Genomic DNA, 7,925 nt, shown 5'->3' on the forward strand with positions numbered 1-7,925 from the left:
TTGGCAATTAAAAAGTTTGCCTCTGTCTTTTATTTCAACCATCCTGTATTTTGTATTTTTTGGAAATAGCTAAACTTACACTACGTAATGTCCAGCTTTCTGGGAGAGCTGATGGATCGAAACATGTTAATGCCTGTTCAGCACTTGACACAAACCTCAGAGTCATGGTAGAAAAACAAATTTTATAGCAGTGTACAAAGCTGTAGTCACACAATTCCTGGATGTGCTACAGCAGAAAAATAATGTATCAGACTGCTTATGAAAGAACACAGGAACCCTCTCTTGTGATTGATAGTCTGTGGGATTTGGTCCTCCTACAGTGCAAGTGATAAAACTTTAGACAGGTCTGTGTAAGCGACGTTGCTCACTGGACACCTGCTCCAATGGACCAATATATGTGCATTTAATATGCTCGATGTCAACACGCAGACGGTATTTGTTTTCGATATATTGGAAGAGAGAGACATGGTAATATTTTAGCGAGTTCTCCACCAGGTAATGTAAGTGAAGTTTTTAAAGTTTTTACAGTTCATGGTTTTACTGAATTGAATGTTATAAAAATAACGAGGAGAGAGAGAGAGAGAGAGAGAAAGAGAGAGAGAGAGAGAGAGAGAGAGAGAGAGAGAGAGAGAGAGCTATCAGTGAAGTGTCTGACACCACTGGAGTCTCGTATTTCTAACATAGTAATCATAGGAATACTATATGAGATCAGGACATGTAGAAGGTGATATTTATAGACTGTAATTTAATATTAAGGAATTATAGGTGTTATGTTTCTGAACTTTGTGCAGTCTGCTAATACTCTGTATGGTTGTGAATTTCTTCCTGTATGCTAGTGTGCTATTTTTCTTGTCATGATAACCCTTTACCTAGACAGTGATGTGAGAACGACTAGACATCCTTCTAACTAATGGAGCAGTTGAGTTGGAATGTAATGGGATTTCGAGAGAATTATCAGGGATCTGTGACTGGGTGGGGGACATCTCTTAGTCGTGGAAATCATGTGGATTCAAATGCTATATATCGAAGACTGGAAGATTCTTGAGAATATGGCAGGAAGCGATACTCTGACATAGGGGAGTTGAGAGATGAGCTCTATACTGCTTCTTCTCAGATTGTGGACAAACATATTTAAACCTCTCACCTTCATCTCGCAAGATGACTACAATGAGAAAGTTACGAGGTAATATGAAGATATTTACCGAGAGACAATCAGCAGCAGAAGTTTCATGTTTTGTTTTCTCGATAAATAACAGACATTATTCTTCTGTGAGTTTTGCGTGCCTATAAATGGGTGGAGTGACATCTTATTAAGCAGACTAAATTCACATTTACATCTACATGCTTACTTCGCAAGCTATCTTGTGGTGTTTGGCGGAGGGTACATTGTACCGCTACTAGTCGTTCGCTTCCCTATTCCACTCGCAAATAGAGTGAGGGAAACGACTGCCTATATCCCGTGTTATGAGTACTAATTTCTCGTATCTTATCTTCGTGTTCCTTACGCCAATGCCTGTTGGCGGCGGTAGAATCCTTTTGCCGTAAGCTTCAGATGTCGGTTCTCAATAGTGTTCCCCAAAAAGAACATCTTCCCTCCAGTGATTCCTATTTGAGCTACCTGGCGAGTCTAAACCGACTGCTGGAGAAAAATTGTTCACCATACAAAGTGTCTCTCGTGCTCAAGTTCATTAATCAGCCGATGAATTTGATAGCAACGATGCGCCGCTGGGCGGGTGGTAGACGGGGCTAGAGTGCCACGGATATACACTGCTGTCCATTAAAATTGCTACACCAAGAAGAAATACAGATGATAAACAGGTATTCATTGGACAAATATATTATACTAGAACTGACATGTGATTACATTTTCACGCAATTTGGGTGCATAGATCCTGAGAAATCAGTACCCAGAACAACCACCTCTGGCGTAATAACGGCCTTGATACGCCTGGGCATTGAGTCTATTGTGGGTTGGCAGGAGAGCCAACACCGTATTATTAGAGGAAGCCGAAAGGCACGCGTTTTATCTCACGCAGGCTGGCGTGAGGTCTGGAACAGGACAAAGAAATTAGACTTTAGAAAAACGGACATAGCTGGTGGAATACTTAACTTTAATCCATTAATGATGAGCGTCGCTCTTGACGGTACATGATTACAGTATCAGTAGTAACTGGTACTGGCGCCTTGCTAAGTCGTAGCAAATGACGTAGCTGAAGGCTATGCTAACTATCGTCTCGGCAAATGAGAGCGTATTTTGTCAGTGAACCATCGCTAGCAAAGTCGGTTGTACAACTGGGGCGAGTGCTAGGAAGTCTCTCTAGACCTGCCGTGTGGCGGCGCTCGGTCTGCAATCACTGATAGTGGCGACACGCGGGTCCGACGTATACTAACGGACCGCGGCCGATTCAAAGGCTACCACCTAGCAAGTGTGGTATCTGGCGGTGACACTACAGAGTCAAACAGTGCTTGGATGGCGTGTACAGGTACACCTGCCCATGCAGCTTCAACACGATACCACATTTCACCAAGAGTAGTGACTGGCATATTGTGACGAGCCAGTTGCTCGGCCACCATTGACCAGACGTTTTCAATTGGTGAGAGATCTGGAGAATGTGCTGGCCAGGGCAGCAGTCGAACATTTTCTGTATCCAGAAAGGCCCGTACAGGACCTGCAACACACGGTCGTGCATTATCCTGCTGAAATGTAACGTTTCGCAGGGATCGAACGAAGGGTAGAGCCATGGGTCGTAACACATCTGAAATGTCACGTCCACTGTTCAAAGTGCCGTCAATGTGAACAAGAGATGACCGAGACGTGTAACCAGTGGCACACCATACCATCACGTTGGGTGATACGTCAGTATGGCGATGACGAATACACGCTTCCAATGTGCGTTCACCGCGATGTCGCCAAACACGGATGCGATCATCATGTTGCTGTAAACAGAACCTGGATTCATCCGAAAAAATGACGTTTTGTCATTCGTGCACCCAGGTTCGTCGTTGAGTACACCATCGCAGGCGCTCCTGTCTGTGATGCAGCGTCAAGGGTAACCGCAGCCATGGTCCCCGAGCTGATAGACCATGCTGCTGTAAACGTCGTCGAACTGTTCGTGCGGATGGTTGTTGTCTTGCAAACGTCCCCATCTGTTGACTCAGGGATCGAGACGTGGCTGTACGATCCGTTACAGCCATGCGGATAAGATGCCTGTCATCTCGACTACTAGTGATACGAGGCCGTTGGGATTCAGCACGGCGTTCCGTATTACCCTCCTGACCCCACCGATTCCATACTCTGCTAACAGCCGTTGGATCTCGACCAACGCGAGCAGCAATGTCGCGATACGATAAACCGCAATCGCGATAGGCTACAATCCGACCTTTATGGAAGTCGGAAACGTGATGGTACGCATTTCTCCTCCTTACCCGAGGCATCACAACAACGCTTCACCAGGCAACGCCGGTCAACTGCTGTTTGTGTTTGAGAAATCGGTTGGAAACTTTCTTCATGTCAGCACGTTGTAGGTGTCGCCAACGGCGCCAACCTTGTGTGAATGCTCTGAAAAGCTAATCATTTGCATATCACAGCATCTTCTTCCTGTCGGTTAAATTTCACGTCTGTAGCACGTCATCTTCGTGGTGTAGCAATTTTAATGGCCAGTAGTGTAATTGAAGAGCTGGAGCGGTAATCAGGCGTTTTTTCGATGCGGCGATATCTTTTAACAATATTTCAATATCCCACCTTCGTAATAAAATCAGCTATATTGCCGATTTATAAAGGGATACATAGTATAAACGTGATATTTACTTCTCTGTGCTGTTATCTTAAGAGACTTCATACGTCACGAAGCATTTGATTACTTTTAGGGAATTCGGAATATGCTAGTCCTGTGATACAGGATGTAATAGATATTAAGCTGATTAGAACAGCTTTTTTTTTACCTGATGTGAGAATACTTAGAAGAAATATTGGCTATGCCATACTGTTACAGGATTTTCACAACAAGTAACGATACTTTAGCGGTGTGAAAACGTCTGTATGTCACGATTTCTTCTGTCTTTGAAAATAACACGTATGCATGGTATAAATCTATTTTTTGCGTGAGAAATTCAAGTTGTGTGGTCAACAAAAACTCTGTCTCGGATTGGGTAAAGTGGATTTTTTAATCTGGGGAGAGTCTATGTCGGGGTGTAATTGCAACTGGAACTATATCTCCAAGACATGCCTGATTGTCTGCAGTGCGCCACGGCTGGCGGCACGAGTGGACACGAGGCTTTGGTCGACCACAAGTGATGGATTAACTTAGCCTCCAGTGCCCGGCGAGTACAAAAAAAAAAAAAAAAAAAAAAAAAAAAAAAAAAAAAAAAAAAAATCTGTTATCATTTAGTGGGCTCTTGCCTGCAGCCGTGGGGACAAGTCGAGGCGGTGGCCCTCACAGCGCCATCTGTATAGCTGAATAGTGAATTAGCCAGTATTCTGGTAGAGCGGTGGCAGAAGTGGACATGTGTGTTGAGTGAGAAGATTCAAAACGACGAGTGTTTGCGCTAGACAATTATTCCCCTTCATGATATTGATCGGTTGATGGCTAGGTGGTCACGGCGATACTCTCTCCGGCCCCTGAGCGTATGGTGTAGTAGGTTTGCAAATACTGTGGTGCGATGCGGTCGCGAGTCCGGTGGCAGGCGGCGCGCTCTCCAAAAAAGTTCAAATGTGTGTGAAATCTTATGGGACTTAACTGCTAAGGTCATCAGTTCCTAAGCTTACACACTACTCAACCTAAATTATCCTAAGGACAATCACACACACCCATGCCCGAAGGAGGACTCGAACCTCCGCCAGGACCAGCCGCACAGTCCGTGACTGCAGCGCCCGAGACCGCTCGGCTAATCCCACGCGGCGCGAGCTGTCCACATTCGCGAGTGTTGTGATTGCTAGGTTTTTACCACCAGCTGTGTTTAGTGCAAACATTGTGGTGGAGGAGGGCGCTTTTGTTATCAAACGTCAGTGCATACAAGGCCTCGAATATATTTAGCACTACGATCTATTTGTGGCGGAAATTCAATTACTTGATTAGCAAAACATTTTTGTGTGAGTCTCAAACGTTGAAAATATGTTTTTACTATGACGAAGTATACCGTAAGTTGGTGGTGAGTGTTTAAAGTGATCTATTTTACTCCTGTAAAATGTTAAAAATTATTTTGATAGAGTGTTTCAAATGGTCTATTCCCTTCTTTTTTCCATATCGAAACTGCATCAGCTATCCCTTTGCCCCCAGCATTAGCCAATAGGAACACAGTATTCTGAGGAGTGATGAGAACTTCAGTCTGTGTGTTTGGAAACGTTGGTTCACACGCACAAAGAGGAAGTAGCCTCTTTAGGGAGACAAAAACAGGAAGCGATCTGGAATTTCCCGATCAACAGAATGCTGCCACTTCATGCGCCCCTGGTGTTGCGCGATCAAAGAAGACCGACATCTGGTCCATGGTCAGGGGTATTTAGTATTGTGATTTGCATTTAGGACATTGGGCGCCAGGACGACAGACACAGCCTGGTAGACGCCAAATAGTGGCTACTGTACCGAACTTCATTCCATTCCTTGGTGCTGAAAGGTGGAAGGAGTACATAGAAGGTCTGTACAAGGGAGATGGACTTGAAGGGAATATCATAAAAATGGAAGAGTGTAGATGAGGATGAGAAGGGTCAGATGAAGATGAGTAGGGTCAGTGGACCAGGTGCATCAATTTTCTGGCAAACTACTTGCGCCGATCGCTACCTGCGAACTTGCTATCCCACACTTCGTCAGTGTAGGCAGGTGGGGTCTTCCACGAGATCTCAGTGTGCCCCCACACACAGTCAGACAGGTCGGCGACCTGTTCAGTAGGGGGTCGGCCGACCAGTCCGCCTGATGTCGAAGCACTCCTATAGCCAGCAAGATCCCCAGATGCGTCCTCAGTCACACATGCAAGATCAGCTCGGATGTAAACTCTGTTCGAGTGACAGTGTCCAGGATGTTGGGGAACAGTTACAAAAACTGCGGGCCAGGTTGCCTCAGGAGAGGCTGCAGTGGGTTTATGGTGTCCTTCCCAGCTGAATCAGTGGATGCATCCAAGGCAGGAAGGGTGCAACGTCATGCCAGGTGAGTGGGATCATAGTGACAAGTTCTTTGTAAATTTGTCTTGATTCTGTAACGATTGAATTAACTCATTACGTACGTTACGAACCTATGGGGTTTAATTTCGTTTTTCCTCCCCTTCTGGGTGCTTCGATTTATTTTGTCAGGCAGTGTATATAATTAAACTGAACTATACTGACAGAAAAAAATCGCAACATCAAAAACATTAATTAATGAAATTTCGTGAATACATTTGTCTAGGTAACATATTTAAGTGATTAACATTGCAAGATCACAGGGTAATGTAAGCGCGAGGTAGGACATTTCAAATGTGAAATGCTAGTACAGTAATAATCGCTGTGACCGGCAGAATGTCGAATACAAGCATGCAAAGGTGCATACATTGTGTTGCTCAGCTGCCAGATGTCAGTCTGTGGTTTGGAGTTCCATGCCTGTTGCACTTGGTCAGGCTATACACGGACGGTTAATGCTGCTTGTGGACGACGCTGGAGTTGTCATCCGATGACGCCGTCTGTGTGCTCGACTGGAGACAGATCAGATCTAGTGGTAGAACAGGCCAAGGCAACATGCCGACGCTCTGTAGAGCATGTTGGGTTACAACTCTGGTATGTAGGAGTGTGTTATCCTTCTGGAAAACACATCCTGGAATTGTGTTCATGAATGGAAGCACAACAGATCAAATCACCAGATTGACAAACAAATTTGCAGGCAGAGTGCGTGGGATAACCACGAAAGTTCTGCTGTCATACGAAATCGCATTCAGACTCTAACTCCAGGTGTAGGTCCATTGCCGGCCGGAGTGGCCGTGCGGCTCTAGGCGCTACAGTCTGGAGCCGAGACACCGCTACGGTCGCAGGTTAGAATCCTGCCTCGGGCATGGATGTGTGTGATGTCCCTAGGTTGGTTAGGTTTAATTAGTTCTAAGTTCTAGGCGACTGATGACCTCCGAAGTTAAGTCGCATAGTGCTCAGAGCCATTTGAATCATTTTTTTTGTAGGTCCATTGTGTCTAGCACGTAGACAAACTGGTTGCAGTTCCTCTGCTGCCTTCCTTCTAACCAACACATGGCCATGACTGGCACAGAGGCAGAACCACCCTCATCAGACGACACAAAGACCTCCACTCTGCCCTCCACGAGCTCTCGCTTTACACCAGTGAAGTCGCAAGTGGAATACACGATAGAGGGCGTCTGGCTCGGAGATGTCTTTTAAGTAACCGATTTGTAACAATTTGTTGTATCACTATGGTGCCAATTGCTGCTCAAATTGCTGCAGATGAAGTACCTTGCACCAGAGACATTGGTCTTCCTTCTCGGTAGAGCCACTTTGCCGTCCTGAGCCCCGTCTCCTTGCGAATGTACATCCTCGTAATCGCCTTTGCCAGCAACTATGTACAATGGCTACATACCTGCCAAGTCTTTCTACAATGTCACAGAAAGAAAAAAAAAACAGCTTCTCGTAGCCCTATTACACGACCTCGTTAGAAGTCAGTGAGGTGTTGATAGTGACGTCTTTGTCGCTTTAAAGGTATTCTTGACTAACTTCAACTCATCACCTGCAATCTCAAAAGTTACTAACGCTTACGAGCGTTACAGCGTGTATTTAAAGCAAACCTGACTTGCATCTTATAGTGGAGAATAGCTCGAAATTTGAATAAACACCATCGTTCAGATGTACGAGAGTCACTCCAAAAGAAATACACACTATTTTTGTAAAAATACAATTTTCATTCAGCATGAGTGAAAGTTTTACAGTGTGTAGATACATCCTTCCCTCTTGTTTTCAAACCTAG

Source organism: Schistocerca cancellata, chromosome 6, assembly GCF_023864275.1.
Source record: "Schistocerca cancellata isolate TAMUIC-IGC-003103 chromosome 6, iqSchCanc2.1, whole genome shotgun sequence".
NCBI classification, from domain to species: Eukaryota; Metazoa; Arthropoda; class Insecta; order Orthoptera; family Acrididae; genus Schistocerca; species Schistocerca cancellata.